Genomic DNA, 22,239 nt, shown 5'->3' with positions numbered 1-22,239 from the left:
GTCTGTGTCGTCCTAAAATCCGAGATGCACTTTAGAGGAGATAGTGATCGACGGACGAGCCCTTGAGAGAGGGTTTTGAGAAGTCGCCGTAACATAGTAGCTTGATGCTGGATAAGTCCCAGATGGTACCTATTGTTGTCAAGGACGCGTTTACCCGTAGTTCGGTCAAGCCAAACACTGAGCACTTTGAATTTTCTGCATTGAATAGGCAATGCAGTAGCCCCCGAGACACTAGTCGGGTGGCAATGCTCGATCAGGGGATCTATGTGCCCCTTTAATATTTGTAAATAATAAGAGCGAAGCCAGTAGCCCCCGAGCCTTAATGTGGACACGGGTGGCTGAATTAAGGATCGATATCCGTTTGACAGAAGATTTTTTTGTGTTTAACACAAACTTCTCGGAAAGAGATTAAAGATCTCATAAAGGAGTTAGAGCTAACGAAAGTTGAGCTCGCCAAGTTCGGCCTTAAGGAGCTTAATAGATAGGAAATCAATGTCAATAGGGAACTATGAGAGCGTTATGTCAGCTGCTCGGTTGTCTCAAAGAGACTATGCCATTGACTCTTTAAAGATTGGCTGCGGAAAAATTGATTTTGCTCACAATTTATGTGTAATGATTCTATGTACCCAAGTACTTTACATCATTTATGCTCGAATCCGCATGGTATAAAACTTTGTTGACCGACCATCGGCTTCAACCTCCTCGGCCAGTAGCCAGGGAGTGTTTGTCCCACTTTTTAAAGCCTTTATGAGGGCAAAGATTTGTGGCAAACGAGGCAATCTGGCCATATGGTTTTATAAACAAAGGTATGCAGAGAGATATGTTATACGAAGAAACATCTTCCAAAGAAAATAGTTCCCCTATCGGTTCCTTTCTTTGGATTGCCATGCTGATCATGATCATGAAACCTCAACTCCGATCAATGCGGGAGGAAAATATTGAGGATTTAGTTTGGGGAAAGTTTCCGAACTATGTGGTTTTTAGTGCACCTGAATTTTCACTTCCGTCGTTGCCGACCAATTATATCCTTTAAGATGGCTAGCTTTCGGCTTCACCTAGTCTGAGGTACTAACTCAGATTACCCAGTAGTAACAATCACAAAGGTGCTCCCTTCACCGCCTAGCCGAACGATCATGAACGTAGGGGTAAGCACAGGAGCCAGGCAACCCAGCTTGGCCAAAATCTTAAGTCAAATTGATGCATATTTATGGCTTTATAATGATAATTACGGAAGGTAGCGCTTGCATACTGAATACAAATGTTGATGATATGTTTATTTTGACTCTGTTGCGACCGTTTATTAGTTGAAAGTGGCCCATCGTCAGCTTCTACCCCCTTGTAGATGCTACGAAGGGTGTTTCTGCAATAACAAAACAACCCTTAGCCGACATCTCGGTGCCCGAAGGCGGTTGTGTTAGCGGAAACGAGGCAATCAGATATGCAGGGTTTATAACTTTCACTTAGTCATAGGGGCTGAAAGTTGGAAGGCCAGTTACTAGCCCCCGGTTAGTGTTCGGCGACAGCCGAGGTCAAGCCGTAAACAGTTCGGTCAATGTTATGAACGGCATGTCATTTAACACGGGGTGACCTCTATCGATCTTACAGTTTAGCACAGTCATCGCATCGCTGGCCAGTTTACGCTTATTGTGACAGTCAGTTTTCGGCTTTCTCCACTGGGGCGCTTAACCATGCTACTTGGAAGCACAATCGCAGTGGTTCTCCCTTTGCGCACCTAGCCAAACAAAGCGGAATGTAGGAGGCAAGCACAGGAGTCGGGCAACCCAACTGTTGACTGAAGACACAATTCAAAACAGATGCATATAAAGTAATATCCAAGAACATTTTACCGAGGACTCCTCGGAGTACCTTGGCTTTTGGTGGGTTCGGCTCAAGGAACAGCCCCCCGTTGATATTGTCGATGCTTAAAAAGTGTCCGGCGGTGTACCATGGGATTTATGCTCGGACCCAACACCGAGGTGCAAGTCGGCAGGAAAAATGCCAAACTATGGGTCGAAAAAAATTCCCAAGCTGGATTATTACGTAGGGTACCTCGGTCAAGAGGATGTCCCGCCTCATAAAAGAAAAAACACACAAATAGATCAAAAGTGCCATAAGGCTAAAAACCAAAAACTTTATGCGGAAACTTTACGTCCGAACTAAATCAAGTTTTTTTCGTGCCAATCCAAAAATTGGTCTTAAAATTAGTTTGTGCTTCCGTCGTGCTTTAACATGACACATCCGATCTCAAGACTTTGAGTGGGTCAGCCTTCGGCTTCAACCTCTTGTCCCTAAGGCGGAGTGCTTCTCAGGCCAGCTTAGCGAACTAAACTCGAGCGGCTCTAGAGAGAAACCAGGCTATCCGGCTATTGACCACATACTCGAGTCGAGGAAGGAGTGATAGAAAAAGACTTTGCAATGAACAAGAAGAAAACACATTTATTATAAAATGGCTCATATAAATTTTAAGAGCCCCCAGTTAACATGGGTAAAGGGGGTTTCTTTTAACAAACAACTCACGTGAGCATGGTCGAACCAAACACAAGTTAAAACTTTGAGCATGAAAGCGACTTAGCTGATTAATGTGTCCGGCGTTGATGACGGGGGTCGAGCTTGCAGCGGGTCGAGGTCCCAGCCTCCAAGTCCATCCCTAGGTGTCCGAGAGAAGAGCTCGTCTTGATGAAGTGGTGATGCTACACAGTAGATGTGACGAGCCGAAGCCCCTGGTGCAGCCGAGGTGGCGAAAACCCTCATGGCCGAGGTGACAAAAAAAGAAGTGTTCAACAATCAACGTTTGACAAACAACTTTATTTTTTAACACAAGTATAATGTCTGGTTGAACTGAACAAGAATTAATAAACCGAAAGAAAAAACTGAGCATGGAGGCAACTTAGCTGGTTAATGTACTCGGTATTCTTCACGAGGTCCGAGCTCGTGTCGGGACGAAGACGTAGTCCGCAGCCTAGCCAAGGTCCAAGCCCCCAAGCCCGAGGTGGTCGAGCGAGGAGCTCGGCTTGATGAGGTGGGGATGCTGCACAGTCGATGTAGTGAGGCGAAGCCCCCGGTACAGCTAACATGACAAAGCTGGTCGGCTGGTGACGTCGAAGTCACCGGAGTAGGTTGATGAAGAGATGGCGAAGCCCCCGGTCTAGCCGAGGTGACGGGACAGGTCGGTAGTGTGATGTTTGCAGCACCATGCTGGCCGAGGTGTTGAAGCAGGTCAGCATGGTGGACATCGGCTTGGTTGGCCAGATTAGTATCTGGGATTTCTTCGAAGTCGTCCTCCGGTACGATGGTGCGAGGGGCGAGCCCGGCCAGGGTTGACTCCAGGTGTTCAGACGCCGAAGTCAGGTCCAGGCTTGAAGCTGGATTCGGTACAAGAGAGGTGAGTCCGGCCGGAATTGACTCTCGATCTTCGAACGCAGAGGTCGCATTCAGGCTTGAAGAAGCAATAGTGCAGCGATGCCGACGCAGGCCGGATCTTGTGACGCGGTCGATGCCCGCTTGCTGAAGTGACCATGCAGCGATGTCTGGTGATGATGTTGGTGATGATTTAGCCTTCATGATCCCGAACTCTTGTTCATCTTGCCGAGATGATGATCCGATAAGGTTGGGCTCGGTCAATGAAGCGACGATCCGTGTGGCATAGGTCGGCAGCCATGCAGCAACATTGTCGGGCTGGTTTGACACCGTCGCGATGGTGAAGATTATATTCGGAAAGACTTTAAAATTAGTGGGATGTGTTTGAGAACAAAACACAATACCCCATAAAAAACTTCCTTCAAAAAGGATATCTGAAATCCCATTCATAAAAAAGATGAACTCGGGTCGGATTCGTTCTCGCGCAGAAAACAGATCTGAAAATAGATGCGCTCATCGGAGGCTTCCCGGAGTTTGAACGGTCGGATCAAGCTGAAATTTTGAGGGGTGGTAGATATAGGAATTCCGTGGCGGATCAATGATTGGATCTTCCAAAGGACGTCCGAGCTAGATGATGGCTGCCACGCTCCAAACTCATCTAGATTCCCATCCAGATTCGATAGGGCTCCGGTATATCAAAGATCGGTGGAGATTGCTCCGTCGGAACGCGATGAAATTTTATAGTGTTGTTGTAGACTCAATTCTGCACAATTAGACCGAAGGAATCGTCAAAGCGATGCTCGAGGAGGTGGTGGTAGCGGATACAAGTCCGTTGTTCAGAAAAACAGCACGGTCGCCTGAGGGCAATGTTGACGTTGAGCCCCCGAGCTCCATGGATGATTCCTCCATGATCATGATAGAGATGGGAGTTGATGTTGATGAAGGCCCTCATCTGAACATGACGATTGGAGACAGGGCACAGTCCTCGGTCATGCCAAGGTGACCAGTCGAGCCGGCGACGAAGACGCCTACGTCGTAGTTGATCTGCAGCCGAGCGATTGATCTTTTGTTGATCACATAGCAGAACTCTCAATGAAAGCACCATTGTGGGTGTCAAAACCGGCAGATCTCGGGGTAGGGGGTCCCGAGCTGTGGATTCTTGGATCAATGGTAACAGGAACAAAGGAGATAATGTTTTACCTAGGTTTGGGCCCTCTTGATGGTGGTAAAACCCTACGTCCTGCTCTTGTTTATATTGATGGAGTATCAAGTACAGATTTGATCTACCTCGAGATCATATGTTGTGGTCTAAAACCTGAGGGTATGATGAATAATGTCATAATCATCTATCAACTAGCCTGGCCTCGGCTTATATAAAGTACCGGAGGCCTAGGATAACAAGTGTCCTAGTCGAATACGTCGGTGGAGAGGAGTCCTTGTCTTGATCATCAAGTCTTGTGAAATATTCCTTGTGTACAGCATGGGCTGCACGAAGTGGCCCATGAGTAAACCGCCATGGGCATCCTCGGCCCGATCCACCTGGTCAGGAGATGACGTGGTGAGTACCCCCTAGTCCAGGACACCATCACATGATTGCAATGATATTATTATAAATTCTATTAATGTCAAATGTTCTAGTGATATGCAAAACCCTAAGCTTGGGGATGCTTTGTTTGTTACATCCACTACATATTGCAATGATCATGATTGGCGTGATAATGATTCTTATGATCTTGAATATTATTTAAGCCTCATGATGAATATGTTTGCAATAATATTGAAAGTGAGTTTGGAAGAGTGTCACCTCTAGGGAAAAATAATCCCACATATTTGAAGAGTGTTCAATCTTATGAATTTTTTTAATAAAATTGGGTTCGGAGAGGTCATGACTTTATTTGATGATAATCCCACTATTTTGGAAGAGTGTCAACTTTGCATGCATGTGGATCATTAAGAGAAAATTTTGTGTGATAGCTATATTTTTGAATTTAATTATGGTCCTACATGTAATTATTATGAGAGTAAGATATGGTTGTATAAATTTTCATGTTACTAAATTACCTCTCATTATGTTGAGATTGCTATTGTTTCTTTCTTCTTCCTTGCATATGCTAAATATTTTTGTCTTGACAATTTGTTTGCTTACAAAATTCCTATGCATAGGAAGTATGTTACACTTAAATGTGTTCGCCACATGTTTTATGATGCTCTCTTTGTGTTTCAATTATTATATTTCATGTGAGCATCATTGTAATCTCAAAGCCTATCTTAATGGCTATAAAAGAAAGAGCTTGTTGGGAGGCAACCCAATGAATAAATTTTATTTGCCTTTTTATTTCCGTTCTTGAGTGTTTGCACAATTATGCTACTGTTATGATTGTGTGTTTCGTGTTTTAATTAGTGTTTGAGCCAAGCAAAGCCTTTGGGATCATGTTGGGTGATAGTTGATTTGATGTTGTTGAAAAACAGAAACTTTTGCACCAAGTCAAACACTTTTAATAAATCACAGAAGCGTGATAAAATTGTGATTCTTTTTACACAAGATTGATATACAAATTGCCTACATCTTCCTAATTTTTCAAAAAATTTGGAGTGACAGAAGTATTCAAAGTTTTCAGATTGCTACACAGACTATTCTGTTTTTGATAGATTTTGTTTTCTTTGTGTTGTGGGCTTATTTTGATCAATGGACTTTATCAGGGGGTATGAGCCATATGAAAGTTGGAATACAGTAGATATAATGCAAAAATAAAATATGAATGGGTTTTGAACAGTACTTAGAGTAGTGATTTGCTTTCTTGTACTAACGGATCTCACGAAGGTTTTGTTGAGTATTATGTGATTGAAGTTTTCAAGTTTTGGGTGAGATCACGATGGATGAAGGAATAAGGAGTAAGAAGAGCCTAAGCTTGGGGATGCCCCATGGCACCCCAAGTTATTATCCAAAGAGAAACAAGCAACTAAGCTTGGGGATGCTCTGAGTGGCATCCCTGTATTTTACTTGGAGCTGTATTTTTATTCATCACATATCATGAGTTTTGCTTGGAGCGTCTTGTATTATATGAGTCTTTGCTTGTTTTGATTTTTAGTTTGTGTCATCTATCCTTGCTGGACACACCTCTTTGAGAGAGCCAAATTATGCTATGGTTTGTTAGAATTTCTCTGGATGCTTCACTTAAATTTCTTGAGCTATGGAATTGCTCTAGTGCTTCACTTATATCTTTTTGAGCATGGTGGGCTTTAATATTTTTGAAGAAATGGTATCATGCTTCCCTTATATTTATTTGAGAGTTAGTAAAATTTTGAAGAAAGTCTATCATGCTTCACTTAAATTATTTAGAGAGAAGAATTTTTTATGCTCATGCTCTTTACTTAAATTTGTTTGAGATATCAAAAGCAACATATGAAACTAGTCCCAAAGTGATAGATATTCAAGAGGGATATAATAAAAACTTTCGTGAAGATCAATGGACAAAATAAACTTGATTCTTTGTAATAGTTTTGTGTTATGGTGATAGTGATATCTGAGTCATGTTGGTGAGTAATTATGCTTTAGTAAGAATATTGGTGTTAAGGTTTGTGATTCTCTATGCAAGCACGAAAGTCAATAGTTATGCAATTAAATTACATCCTAATTGTGGTGCATTCTTCGGTGTTAGTTATGTTTAATGCTCGCTTATGTGATTTTTCATTTTTTGGTTGGATGCTTCTCAATCTATTTACTAGCCTTCTGTTGCACTAAGTGGGAATACTACTTGTGCATCCAAAATCCTTAAACCCAGTTTTGCCATATGAGTCCACCATACCTACCTATATGCAGTATTCTCTTGCCGTTCTAAGCAAAATTGTATGTGCCATCTCTCATTTTCAAAATAATTTCCTTTTGTTTGCTCGTACCGCTCATGAAACGGTAGGGGGTGGCTGATATTTTTCCGTGTTAGATGTGTTATTCTCAAGATGAGTGTTTATTCACTTGTCATTGCATGAGAGTACGGCAAAGGTATTAGGGATGCCCAGTCCCGAAATGAAAAATGAATTTACTTTATGTTGTCAAATAATAAATTCCTTGGAAAGTGTTGGTATGGACGGTACCCGTGGATACGGATAGCCGTGGAATGTGAAAGTATGGTGGAAAAAGGAATAAACTTTAATTTCTATTTGGGAACTGCCTATGATATATCTATAATGGAAAGTATTGGGAACTACTCGATCATTTTAGTTGATAGGAAAAGCATGCCACCCAAAATATTTTATGTCTATTTTTTCACTTTGAGCTCTGGCACCTCTACAAATCCCTATTTTCCTCTACGAAGGGCCTTTCCATTTACTTTATGCAATTTTTATTTCTATTTTAAGTCTCCATCTTCTATTATAAAGCACCAACTAAGGGGCACTATGATCATACTTGAGCACTGGGTGTAGCTAATATGCGAGTGTGTTACATGAATGGATCAATGATTGAGCATAATGGGCTAGGGATAGCTTGCTTTAGTGTTGATATTTTGAAAGACATGGTTGCTTGTTGATATGCTTGAGTATTAGAATCTTCATGTCAAAACTAGACTATTGCTTTGAATCATATTAAAGTCCAAATGTCCATGCTATAAAAGAAAAGAATATGTGATGAACATGTTAGGCAGCATTCCACATCAAAAATTCTGTTTTTACCATTTACCTACTCGAGGACGAGTAGGAATTAAGCTTGGTGATGCTGATACGTCTCCAACGTATCTATAAAAAAATTTTATTGTTCCATGTTGTTATATTATCATTCTTGGATGTTTTACAATCATTTTATAGCAACTTTATATCATTTTTTGGGACTAACCTATTAACATAGTGCCCAGTGCCAGTTGTTGTTTTTTTCTTGTATTGTACTTCACAGAAAATCAATACCAAACGGAGTCCAAACGCAGCGAAACTCTTTGGAGAATTTTTCTGGACGAAAAGGAACAACTTGGGCCAAAGATGTACCAGAGGGGTGCCCCGACGGGGGAACAACCCACCTGGGCGCGCCTGGGGGCCCAGGCGTGCCCTGGTAGATTGTGCCCACCTCGGTGGCCTCCCGCACCGCCTCTTTGCTTTATAAATACCCCGAAAATCCAAAAACCCTAAGGGTGTCGACGAAACACAATTCCAGCCGCCTCAAGTTCCAGAACCATCAGATCCAATCTAGACACCATCATAGAGGGGTTCATCATCCTCATTGGTGCCTCTCCGATGATGCGTGAGTAGTTCATTGTAGACCTACGGGTCCATAGCCAGTAGCTAGATGGCTTCCTCTCTCTCTCTCTCTATCTCTCTCTCTCTCTTTTGATTCTCAATACAATGGTATCTTGGAGATCTCTTTGATGTAGCTCTTTTTGCGGTGTGTTTGTTGGGATCTGATGAACTTTGAGTTTATGATCAAATCTATTTTGTCCATGAAAGTTATTTGAGTTTTTATCTCTTATATGCATGATTGCTTATAGCCTCATATTTCTTCTTTGAATCTTTGGTTTAGTTAGGCCAACTAGATCGACTTTTCTTTCCATGGGATGAGGTGCTTTGTGATGGGTTCGATCTTACATTGTTCAATCCCAGTGATAGAAGGGGATATGACACGTATGTATCATTGACATTAAGGATAACAAGATGGGGTCTAGTCCTACATGAATAGATCTTGTCTACATCATGTCATCATTCTTATTGCATTACTCCATTTTTTCCATGAACTTAATACACTAGATGCATGATGGATAGCGGTCGATGTGTGGAGTAATAGTAGTAGATGCAGGCAGGTGTCGGTCTACTAATCTTGGATGTGATGCCCATATAATGATCATCACCTGGGTATCGTCATAATTATTTGAAGTTCTATCAATTTCCTAACAGTAATTTGTTTACCCGTTGTATGCTATTTTCTCTAAAGAAGCCACTAGTGAAATCTACGGCCCCCGGGTCTATTCTTTATCATATTAGCTTTCTGATCTATTATTTGCCTCTTTTATTTCCAGATCTATTATCCAAAAACCCAAAAAATACCTTGCTCCAATTTTTTGTTATTTATTTTATTTTGCGTTTCCGCGAGATCTATTTATCCAATCTACTACAAACCATTCTATCTTTTACATGGGAGGGATTGACAACCCCTCTTATGCGTCGGGTTGCAAGTATTTGTTCTTTGTGTGCAGGTATCGTTTACATAGTGTTGCGTGGTTCTCCTACTGGTTCGATAACCTTGGTCTCATCACTGAGGGAAATACCTACCGTAGATGTGGTGCATCATCCCTTCCTCTTTGGGGAAAATACTGACACGGACACGAGCCATCACATACCCACTCATCACCGTGAGGGATGGGGTTGCAGTCGGTGTGCACTTGCCTGTCTACGGATATTAAGCCTGTACTGGTGCAACTTAGATCTGTATCTGGCAAATACCCTTGGGTGGCAAGCCGGTCCAGTTGAAGATGAGTGATGGAGTAGCTTCCCAGTCACCTTTAAGCGGGCCGTGGAGGTGCTTCGAGGAGGCCGCGTCGTTTGCCATTTCTAGAGCTCTTGAAGCTGGATTTTGGGAGTGATTTTGTGTTGGGTCGATGAAGGGGAAAGTTGAGATGTGCTTTGTCGTAACTTTGGACTAAGTGCCCGTTAAATATGAGAAAGAAGGTGACGCTTCAATGTCTAACCATAAAGTGACATGTTCCCCAGATGGCTCAACGATCGAGGGAAGATTATTTTAATAAAGAGAAAACAACAGGGCATGATGGGGCTAAGACCGAGCTCAAATTAATAAAGGGAACTCGCCTATCAAGCCGAAGACTCCAAAGCCAAAGACATATATCCAAGGAAAGTTGTCGTCCCCGGCATCGAAGACCAATTCGGGGGCTACTGACGGTGTACTAAACTAAGGGTACCAACCAAGTTGGCCCACGGTCCATGGGCCGAGCTTAAGGCCCACCGTTCTTACAAGGAAGGACTCCAGAAGGCTCGCACTTCGGCATGATCAAGATGGACTCTGCTGAAGACTTGATGTGTACTCCAAGGATTGCATCGGCTACCAGCGTGTGTATCCCTAGATTGGCAATCGACCATGTGTAACCCTAGGTACCCCTGGTTTCTATATAAACTAGGAGGTTTAGTCCATAGAGACCATCATCACAACCACAACCATCTAACCATAGGGTTAGAACCCAACTTACGATCTCGAGGTAGATCAAGCTTGTACTAGATACATCATCATCAATACAATCATAGCAGGACGTAAGGTATTACCTCTTTGAGAGAGCCCAAACCTGGGTAAATATTGTCTCCTTCATCTCATGTTACCCGTACATCCGAGATCAACAACTCGGGACTGTCGGCATTCTGGGAACGGGGGTCCCCAGACTTGCCTGCCTGCGGCCTGCGGCATGGCTCAAAGGGGGGCCCAGCGCGGCCCATCTTCACCAACACAAACCCAAGACCCTCGCGGGGGGCCAAGCCTCGCGGGGCGGACGATGCGGAGCTTCCTCAGGCACGGCCTCATCAGGCTGGCTCGCGAGGAGGCGGAGAGATCAAGGCGGGGTACCTCACGAGGTGCCCGTGACGCAAGCCATGACGACCAAGGGCGCCAGGCGGGTGCCAGCCCGCGCAGTGTCCTCCTTTCCTCTTTGGTGCAAAGGGGGCAAGCGCAGCCGCGGAGTACCGACGCATCAGGCAAAGGTTGCCATTTCGGTGCAACATGACCAAGACCAGAAGGACTGCAAGACGAAGGTCATCGTGGAGCCCAAGACGGTGTCACCACCAGAGCTTTGCGCAGGCGAAGACTACTTTTGTCAGGGTAGCTAGTACTAGCTGTCCCCCTTCAAATTAGCCCGCCATTGTTGGCTCCCTTCCCGCTCGATATTTGGGAAGAGGACCAGGGCCTCTATAAATAGGACCAGCCACCCGCAGGAGGGGGCAGCGGGGTGAGAGGTTAGAGGTTGGAGATCGAAATCTGAGAGAGAGAGAGAAGGGTGACTGAACTCCTCCTAGTAGTTCATCCCCCCAGCCAAGAACAGACCATCACGAGGCTGTTCTTCCTTGTATTGTTCATCATCATCAGCCCAAGAGGCAATCCACCACACCACACACTAGAGTAGGGTATTACACCACAATGGTGGCCCGAACCAGTATAAACCCTGTGTCTCTTGTGTTGTTCTTCCCATAGTTTAGATCTTAGCGAGGCGGAGGGGTGCAGGTAGGTAGGAAGCGAGATCTCCGTGCGCACCCCAGTGTTCGAACCTCAAGGGTCTGCCTGAACCCAAAGTCCGACATTTGGCGCGCCAGGTAGGGGTGCACCGGAGTTTTCTCTTCCGCCACCGCCACGGCCTGCCTCGCGATGAGTAGCGCGTCGCCCGCTCCGGCCGCCGGTGCCAGCACGGGGACCAGGGGGCTCCGGGCCCTGGCCCCAGCCCTGCAACGGGTACGGTAGCCGGACAAGCTCAAGCCAACGATGCCGCCGCGCTACGGTGGTGCGACAGATCCGCTGGCCTTCTTGCTGGCGAGCGAGGAGGCCCTCCTCGAAGCCGGAGGTGACGATAGGGTCATGGCCAACTGGCTCCCCACGGCCCTCACCGGCGCTCCGCGCACATGGCTGCTCCACCCGCCGGCAGCCTCCGTGGCCTCTCGGGAAGAGCCCCGCAACCTCTTCCCCTCCCATCGCGCTACACCAACACCCCCGGTCGTCGCGGCCCTCCTGGGCGGCTCGCAGGCGCCGCCTACAAGTCACCACGTCAAGCCGTTCATCCGCCGGGTCAGCGCCGCTTCCACGCGGCAGGGGGCTCCCCTGGACCGGGCGGCGCCCGAGACCGGCCTGACCTTCAGCTCGGAGGACCACCCCTCCAACTCGGCCTGCTCGGGTGCGCTCCCCATGCTGTGCACCCCCACCATCTGCCAGGTGGCCGTCACCAGAACCCTCATTGATGGCGGTGCAGGCCTCAGCATGCTCTCGGTCGAAGCCTTCAACCTCCTCTGCATACCCCCGGAACGGCTGCAACCCAGCCGGCCCTTCTCAGGCGTTGGGGGCGGATCGTCCAGCTCCTTGGGACAGATCCGGCTCCCAGTAACCTTCGGCACCTACGACAACTTCCGCACGAAGCTGGTCGACTTCGACATCGCCCCCATCGGCCTCCCCTACAACGCCATACTCAGCTACCCAGCACTGGCCCAATTCATGGCCACGACACACCCGGCGTACAACCTCATGAAGATGCCCGGGAGCAGCGGTGTCCTCACCGTGCACGGGGACACCGGGGACGCGTTGCGGGTGCTCAAGCTCGCCTTCAAGACGGCGGCGTCGGCACAGCCCGCTGACTTGGAGACCCACGAGCCCAAGGGGGCTGCACCCGCCAAGAAGAAAGAGTTGTTCACCCAAGACAAGGCAGAAACCAAGCAAATACCCATCGACGAGGACGGGTCCACCAAGGCCACTTTCACCATAGGCGCCCACCTCAAACCCGAGCAGGAGGAGGCCCTGGTCGGGTTCCTGCGCGCAAACAAGAAGGTATTCACTTGGGAGCCTGACCAGTTGGCAGGGATCCCTAGGAGTGTAATCGAGCATCACCTCAACGTGTGCCCCAACGTGCGCCCTGTGAAGCAGAAGGCCAGACGGGAGTCCACAGAAAAGCAGGCCTTCATCGTCCAAGAGACCCGCAAATTAGAAGCCGCTGGGGTCATTCGCGAGGTCCGATACCCGGATTGGTTGGCCAACCCTGTTGTTGTGCCAAAGAAGGGAGGGAAGGAGCGCATGTGTGTCGACTTCACCAACCTCAACAAAGCATGCCCGCAAGATCCGTTCCTGCTCCCCCGCATCGACCAGATCGTCGATTCCACTGCGGAATGCGACCTATTATGCTTCTTGGATGCCTTCTCTGGGTATCACCAGATCAAGATGGCGGTAGAAGACGTCGAGAAGACAGCCTTCCTAACCCCGTGTGGGGTGTACTCATGCATGCCATTCGGGCTGCGTAACGCAGGGGCGACCTTTCAGCGGCTGATGCACATTACCTTGGGCCCGTAGCTCGGGAAGAATGTTGAAGCTTACGTCGATGACATTGTGGTAAAGTCTCGGGAGGCAAGGACCTTGATACAAGACCTGGAGGAAACCTTCGCGAGCCTCAACGCAGTGAACCTACGGCTCAACCTAGAGAAGTGTGTGTTCGGAGTCCCCTTGGGCAAGCTCTTGGCTTTCCTCGTGTCCCACCGAGGCATCAAGGCTAACCCGGAAAAGGTCAAGGCAGTGGAAGACATGAGCCCGCCAAAGACCTTCAGAGAAATGCAGAAGCTCACGGGGTGCGTGACCGCGCTAGGGCGCTTCATCTCCAAGTTGGGGGAACGAGCGCTGCCCTTCTTCCAGCTAATGAAGAAAAAGGGGCCCTTCGAGTGGACTGAAGAGGCTGACAAGGCGTTCCAGGATCTCAAGAGATACCTGACCAGCTCACCGGTCATGGTGGCTCCGCGCCCTCAAGAGCCCCTGGTGCTTTACCTCGCCGCCACTCCCTACTCTGCCAGCGCAGCCTTGGTGACAGTCAGAGAGGAGCGTCGAATCAAAACCGCGGCAGCAGCCCGGGACAAGGCAGAACAGGAACAAGGAAGGCCCACAGATACCGCCATCGCGGCTGAGGAGGATCAGCCGCCGCTGAGGGGCGCACCGGAGGCGGGAGAGGCCCCTCTCCCAGATGGCCAGTCTCAGGAGGCCTCATTGCCTCAAGAGGCGCCATGGTCTCCGAAGGGAGCCACCAGCACTGACGCACTCCACCTCGTTGAGCACCCAGTGTACTTCGTCAGCACGGTGTTGCGGGATGCAAGGGCACGGTACCCCATGCCTCAGAAACTCCTCCTCACGCTACTGGTGGCCTCGCGCAAGCTGCGGCACTATTTTCAGGGTCACCCCATCAAGGTTGTCTCGTCATACCCCCTGGAGAGAGTGCTCAGGAGCCCTAACTCAGCTGGAAGGGTCGCTGAGTGGAACATAGAACTGCAAGCGTTTCAGCTCGAATTCAGCACGACCAGAGTCATCAAGGGAGTAGCATTGGCGGATTTTGTAGCAGAATGGACGGAGGCGCCAGGCCTCAAGGCCGACGAGGATCGGTCCCTATCCCCGGGAAGCAAGGCGCCAAAAGGCTGGGTCATGTACTTCGATGGGGCGTTCTCCAGGCATGGCGCTGGGGCTGGGGCGGTGCTTATATCGCCCACTCAGGACAAGCTCTATTACGTTGTGCAGCTCTGTTTCCAGCGAGGTGAAAAGGTCTCCAACAACATAGCAGAGTATGAAGGTTTAATAGCGGGCTTGAAGGCCGCAGCTGCCCTGGGGGTGAAATGCCTCACCATCAAGGGCGATTCGCAACTCCTTGTCAATTTCTCCAACAAGGTGTACGAGCCAAAGGATGAGCACATGGAAGCCTACCTTGCAGAGGTTCGCAGGATGGAGAAGCAGTTCTGGGGGTTGGAGTTGCAGCATGTGCCCCGTGGCACCAATCAGGAGGCCGACGACATCGCCAAACGGGCGTCCAGGCGGTTACCTCAGGAGCCTGGCGTTTTCGAGGAGCGGCTCTTCAAGCCCTCAGCCCTGCCGTCATTATCAAACACGGCTCAGCCCCGGGAGGAGCTCCCCCAGCCACCTGCCTCAGGAGCTTCGGCATGTGGCCCGGCCTTAGGAGCACGCCTGCTCCTGACGATGGAACCTTAGGAGGGATGTTGGATCACGGAGCTCCGGAGTTACTTAACGCAAGGGACCCTGCTGGAGAAGGAGGAGGAAGCGGGGCGAGTGGCGCGCCAGGCCACGGCATACTGCATCAAGGATGGAGAGCTCTACCGGAAGCGACCAAACGATGTATCCCTGCGCTACATCTCCAGGGAGCAAGGGAAAGAACTGCTGGAAGATATACACGGCGGAGACTGTGGATATCATTCATCATCACGGACCCTCGTCGGCAAGGCGTTCCGCAGTGGGTTTTATTGGCCCACCACGCTTAATCACGCTGTCGAACTAGTGAAAGCTTGTGAGGCCTGCCAGTTCCACGCCAAGCAGATCCATCCGCCAGCAGGAGGCTTGCAGACTATACCCCTTTCGTGGCCATTCGCAGTCTGGGGGCTGGACATCTTGGGCCCGTTTCCTCGGGAGCCAGGGTGCTACCGCTACCTCTACGTCGCTGTGGACAAGTTCACCAAGGGGGCTGAAGTAGAGGCTGTCCGCACCATTCCCGCGGGTTCCGCGGTCAAGTTCATCAAGGGCATCGTGAGCCGGTTCGAGGTGCCGAACCGCATCATCACGGACAACGGTTCGCAGTTCACCAGTAACCTCTTCAAAACATACTGTGGTAACCTTGGAACGCAGATATGCTATGCTTCGGTGGCGCACCCCCGAAGCAACGGCCAGGCCGAGCGAGCCAACGCGGAGGTCCTGAGGGGCCTCAAGACCAGGACATTCAAGAAGAAGCTGGAGGCCTGCGGCAGAGGTTGGTACGACGAGCTTCAGTCCGTGTTGTGGTCCATCCGCACAACCGCGACCAAGCCGACTGGAGAGACCCCGTTCTTCCTGGTCTACGGAGCCGAAGCGGTCCTCCCTCACGAGGTCAGACATCGCTCCGCGCGGGTCCTGGCGTTCGACGAGGTGCAGCAGGACGCCATGCGGGGGATGGACCTCGTGCTGGGGGAGGAACGTCGCTGAGAAGCCGCGCTACGAGCGGCGAGGTACCAACAAGCACTGCGGCGATATCACTGCCGCAACATCCGCCCTAGAACTCTCGAGGTAGGAGACCTCGTGCTTAGGCAGGTTCTCTCCAGAGAGGGGCTGCACAAGCTCTCTCCCATGTGGGAGGGCCCGTTCAAAGTTGTTCATGTTTCCAGGCCCGGCTCCACGCGCTTGGAGACTCAGGAGGGGGCGCCCGTCCAGAACGCATGGAACATCCAGCACCTCCGGAGGTTCTACCCCTAAAAAGGCCCAGAGCCTGTGAAGAAGGCGAATGCCTATGAAGCTATCGTGTTTTGGAAAAGGCCCAGAGCCTGTGAAGAAGGCGAATGCCTGTGAAGCTATCGCGTTTTGGAAAAGGCCCAGAGCCTGTGAAGAAGGCGAATGCCTGTGGAGCTACCGCATTTTGGAAAAGGCCCAGAGCCTGTGAAGAAGGTGAATGCCTGTGAAGCTGTCGCGTTTTGGAAAAAGGCCCGGAGCCTGTGAAGAAGGCCAACGCCTGTGAAGCTCGCCGCCCGTGACACTCTCACGTAATAATGAGTTGGGGCTGTACACGCCCCGGAGTCTCAGGAGCGCCGGCTCAGGCCCTGGGGCTCCCTCCCACACCCAGTGGCAGCACTTAGCTTCGCGCTGGTGAGAAGACGTTGAAGACTAGATTAGGTGCCGGACGCGGCTTTTCATTTGCTTTCCGCAGTTGGCTTGTTCCTTCTCATTCGAAGTTTTATTGAAGTTGTTGCCGCCTTTGGCTTGTGGTTCTTCGACTTTTCACTCTCCTGCCTCGGTTTCTCTTGTGCAAGGCCTCGCGAGGGGGGGGGCAGCCGAGCGCCCTCGCGAGTGTTCCTATCCTAGTCGTTCAAAGGGTTCGCGACCTGGGCCCATTACAGGAGCACCCCTCCAGTCCGTGCCCCACGGGCACCGCGACACAAACACAGGGCCTGGGTCGGTCACCCCCCACGGCCGGGGCCGCGAACTATCCACGCGCGGGCACGTAGCCGGAAGGTACGATAACGGAAGCAAAACGATGATTAACAGCAATAACCCAAACATGCCCCCGCGGGGCTCCACACTACTGTCTTTTTTACGCAGGAAAAAGGAAAAGAAAGAACAAATCAGGTGCAGCTCGCCTCACACCGGCCCGCAGGGAAGACCCGAGCTGCCTCCGGAGCTCAGGCAGACTCCCTCTCGCACTTCACCAGGGCGCGATGGCGGGCGGACACGCTACCACCTCCCAAGCAGATACGACGGCGTGGAGGCTGACCGCGGCCACCACTAGAAGAGTCGCCGCCTAAAGAAGAACCGGAGAAGCTTGAGGAACCCTGAGCGCCGCCAGCCGCGTGAGCGCTGCCCTCTCCATCATCGCCGGAGCTGGGTTCCCAGCCGCGGTCGTCGCCCTCGGGGCAACACCTTGCGCGGCAACCATCTTCCCCAAACACCCTCACGTAGAGGGTGGCATCGCCGTCCAACTTGAAGTGCAGGGTGCACCGACGGCTCAGGCCACGCGCGCGGGCAAACGTCTACCAACCGCGGGCCAGGTACACGCTCCCGGCTGTGGAGACCTCTAGTGAGACCCATGAGGCCCGGCTACAGCAGCCGTCGGCCTGAAGCCAGAGGCCGCCCGGGGCACCGGCCGGGAGCTCGCCAAGGAGGAAGCGAGGAAGCGGAAGCCAGGTGCTAGTCGGCTCCGCCGACCACACGATGAACTCGGGCAGCACTTTAGCAGCGTGAAAGTGTGGCCTAGGGGGACGCGCAGCCGGAGAGCGCCCCCCGGCCGCAGCAATCCGCCCGTCGCTGTGCTGAAAATCGCCTCCACGGCCGCAGGGAGCTACCGTGGTGGCCACAGGATGTTTGTGAGGGCGCCCTCGGCCGCGCTTGGGCGGGGGAGAGGCGGGCTCAACCTGGCGAGCCTTCCCCTTCTCTGCGGCCGAGAACCTCCTCGATGGGGCCATGAAGAAGAAGGAGAAGCAAGGGGGGATGAACTGGAAGGGCGCGCGCCGATCCGTACTTATAGCTGGCGAGGGCCAACCGACGGCCCCCACGATCGCAGGTAATTATGACCCACTTTGCATGCAGGGACTTGTCCAATCCGTGCAGTTGCCGAGGCGCCATGGGGAAGTGGAGACGCCCACGTCCAATCAACCGCCACGCGGCGCCCAAGGCCGCAGGCTGTTAGGGCCCGCGGCGCTTCACTCTTGCCCTTCCGCCTCCCTGCACGGCCAAGTCCGGACGCGCCTTAGGCCCGGGGGCTACTGTCGGCGTTCTGGGAACGGGGGTCCCCAGACTTGCCTGACTGCGGCCTGCGGCGTGGCTCAAAGGGGGGCCCAGCGCGGCCCATCTTCACCAACACAAACCCAAGACCCTCGCGAGCGGCCAAGCCTCGCGGGGCAGACGACGCGGAGCTTCCTCAGGCACGGCCTCATCAAGCTGGCTCGCGAGGAGGCGGAGAGATCAAGGCGGGGTACCTCACGAGGTGCCCGTGACGCAAGCCATGACGACCAAGGGCGCCAGGCGGGTGCCAGCCCGCGCAGTGTCCTCCTTTCCTCTTTGGTGCAAAGGGGGCAAGCGCAGCCGCGGAGTACCGAGGCATCAGGCAAAGGTTGCCATTTCGGTGCAACAAGACCAAGACCAGAAGGACTGCAAGACGGAGGTCATCGTGGAGCCCAAGACGGCGTCACCACCAGAGCTTTGCACAGGCGAAGACTACTTTTGTCAGGGTAGCCAGTACTAGCTGTCCCCCTTCAAATTAGCCCGCCATTGTTGGCTCCCTTCCCGCTCGATATTTGGGAAGAGGACCAGGGCCTCTATAAATAGGACCAGCCACCCGCAGGAGGGGGCAGCGGGGTGAGAGGTTAGAGGTTGGAGATCGAAATCCGAGAGAGAGAGAGAGAGAGAAGGGTGACTGAACTCCTCCCAGCAGTTCATCCCCCCAGCCAAGAACAGACCCTCGCGAGGCTGTTCTTCCTTGTATTGTTCATCATCATCAGCCCAAGAGGCAATCCACCACACCACACACTGGAGTAGGGTATTACACCACAACGGTGGCCCGAACCAGTATAAACCCTATGTCTCTTGTGTTGTTCTTCCCATAGTTTAGATCTTAGCGAGGCGGAGGGGTGGAGGTAGGTAGGAAGCGAGATCTCCGTGCGCACCCCAGTGTTCGAACCTCAAGGGTCTGCCGAAACCCGAAATCCGACAGGGACCCCCTACTTGAGGTCTGCCGGTTATAGTACCGACGCCATCTTTGGCTCTGGCAATCTGCTTGTCTCCGCTGAGGATCCATACAAGTGCATATATGAGCGCTTGCGCTCGTATGACAAGCGGTCGTTGGCTCTGTTGCCTCTGGATGTTTTTAGTGGCGCCTCCCTCTCTTGACACGATGACGCATATGACCATGGGTGGTCGTATAAAACGCCATCTTTTCTTTTGTTTCGTCAGGAACTTTGTTTTCTTCCAAAATTCTTGTGGGGTTAGTTCCAACACTTGTACAAGGAAAATATTAAGAAGATCCAACAATGCAATTGAACAACGTATAGAATGTTGAGCAGATGAAATTTTTCACCTATTGAAGACTTAACCAAACCAAATTTCATAGTAATTCATGCAAAGTGCCAATGCAAACATATGTATGCAAACTAAACAATAAAGACTCCTACTTACTTCAAATTGCTCTTTCTTTAGATCCATATAGCTAGCTTCGATGCTCCACAAATCCACTCAGATCCCAAGGGATATCGACCCGGTGTGTAGTTGGACTTGTCTCCGGCCATTGTTTGAAGCCTCTCATAAAAAGTGTGGTGGGAGTCGTACCCTCTTGCGGTGCATCAGCATCATGTATGTGAAGAGGTCCTCGCTCCAAGCAAGAACTGAAGCACTGGACTAGTAAGACATGTCTCCATGTATTTGTGTAATACAAGGGTTAGAGAGTTATGAATAAATTCTAATATGTCACCTTGGCTACCATTGTAGGGGAACACTTCATAAAATTCTTCCTTTGGAGTGGACAATCCGACACTTCTTAATGGTTTCCCTGCATGAGAAAATCGTCCAAAGAAGCATATTTGGACATTAGTGTAGATAAACCAAGAGTATTTCCTTCATTTGGATCTTCAAATAAGATGCTTAGTGACTCATGATCATTACCCCCCCCCCTCACTTGGAGGATGAATTTCCTACACATCAAATTCACTAGCATCAAGTTCATTCAAACTAGAATTATCATATCTGATTCTAGCATCCCAAAGAGTTTGAATAAATGGTGGGTACGAAACAATTATTTTATCATGAACCCCTTTTCTTTGTGTTCTTCTTTCTCATGTTCTTCTTCTTCATCCTCCTCCTCTTCTTCTTCTAATAACACATCATAATTGCAGAGATACTCGATACTCACCACTATAATTTACTATGATGGTCACCGCATGATACATCTCACTAAGTATGGCACTCTCTTCATTCTCTTGAACCTGTTTAATTTCATTAAGTAACATCCAGGCACTTATGCATAAAACATATTGTAATGTTTCCTCAGCGTCATCACTCTCACAACCATTGTTGCAATATGCAATGATCTCGTCATGAGCATCCGCACACTGGAATTCAAGGTGGATCTTACCATTTCAACTTCTGCAAGAAACTGGATATGAGGAACATAACATAAATGCACATTTATCCAACAAGTTTACTAATTTCCTCATGTCCATAGTAGCCATACGTTCATCAATGAGCACTTCAAATAATTGCAAGAAATCACTATCAAAATTAATAGTTGTGAGAAGGCGGTCAAACCGTTTGTCCTCCTCTTCCTTGCTAGATTTTTCTTTGTGCTCACTTGTTCATGTGTATCATCTTGTGCCTTTTTATTACCAGAAATATATTCTTGGCAATAATATTTTATGCTATCTATAAAACCATACATCCATTCAAGAATTTCATCCTTCCTTTGAGGTTGAATAGCTTTGATCTCTGTAGATAATTTCATGCACTTGTGGTCAACACATACCGTATGATTTCCTCGATGGAATTCACCTTACTACTATTTTAGTGTGCTACCACCCCGTCATAAGTATTTGTGCATTGGAAGTCAAGGTGTTCTGGTGATCTGCAACTTCTACAAGAAACTTGATGCATAGAACATAACATAGATGCACATGTATTTAACATTCCTAGCAGTTCTAATGTATCCATATAAATAATACTCTTCTTGAGAGTTGCATCATCAAATAACTTATCAAGTGTGTTCAAAAGGTTACTCTTGGAAGTGAGAGATGGTCATGGTGAATTTGTTCCTCCTCTTCTTCTTTTTCCTCGATGCTTTCTTTTTCTTCTAGGAACACTTGCTCGTCCAAGTCCAGTTCTTCTTTTATCCCCTTTATTTTGCTGCAAGTTAGTTTCATAAATATTTGATTCATGATCTCTTGCCATTTCTTGCAACAATTCAAAATAAGGGGTTGTTTGCTCTTCATTGTTTGCATCCTTTCCTTCACCTTTTTGGGTTTCCAACAATAAATTTTCTACTTCCGAGATGGATGCAATCCGCTCTTGTTCATTGATAACTAATGCATTATCATAGAAATTATCTAGGCAAAAAGTATGGATAGGTTGCAACACAATGTAAATTATATCAAGGATAGTATCTCTAACATTCATACCCAATATGTAAGGTCGAACCTCATCAGCACCAACAAGAAGCACAAATTGTAAGACCTCCACACTAGCATTTGATTTACTAAGAATATTATATCTTGCTAATGTGGGATCAATGTTGTACTTGCATTGATACCGTAGGTGCTCTTTGGATCCATAGTCTATGCATGATACTGGATATGAATGGAGTATAAGGGATGAATATTTTTAACCAGTTCAATCCACTCTTTCAACTTTGTTTCATTGGCAGCCCAAAACGGTAGACTCATCTATCTCTTTTCCTTCATCACAAGTTCCATATGTTCCTGGACAGTCATCTCAGAAGACATGTTTATAAATATAAGTTTTCTTTTTTATATAAGGGAAAAACTAAAAGAAAAGTAACAACTAACAAAATAAACTATGTGTGAGCGGGAAGGTAATAACATAGCGATTTTGCTCCCAGCAACAACGCTAGAAAAGCTTGATGACCTACAAAGGCACAGGGCTATTGCAATTCTTGGTAAGTAGAGTATGTCGATCCCACAGGGAACAGTGTTGCACAGGTAACTGATGTC

The sequence above is a fragment of the Triticum urartu genome, chromosome 2A (assembly GCF_056163025.1).
Source record: "Triticum urartu cultivar PI428250 chromosome 2A, HENAU_Tu73, whole genome shotgun sequence".
NCBI lineage: Eukaryota > Viridiplantae > Streptophyta > Magnoliopsida > Poales > Poaceae > Triticum > Triticum urartu.
Note: the sequence above shows the minus strand (reverse complement) of the source record.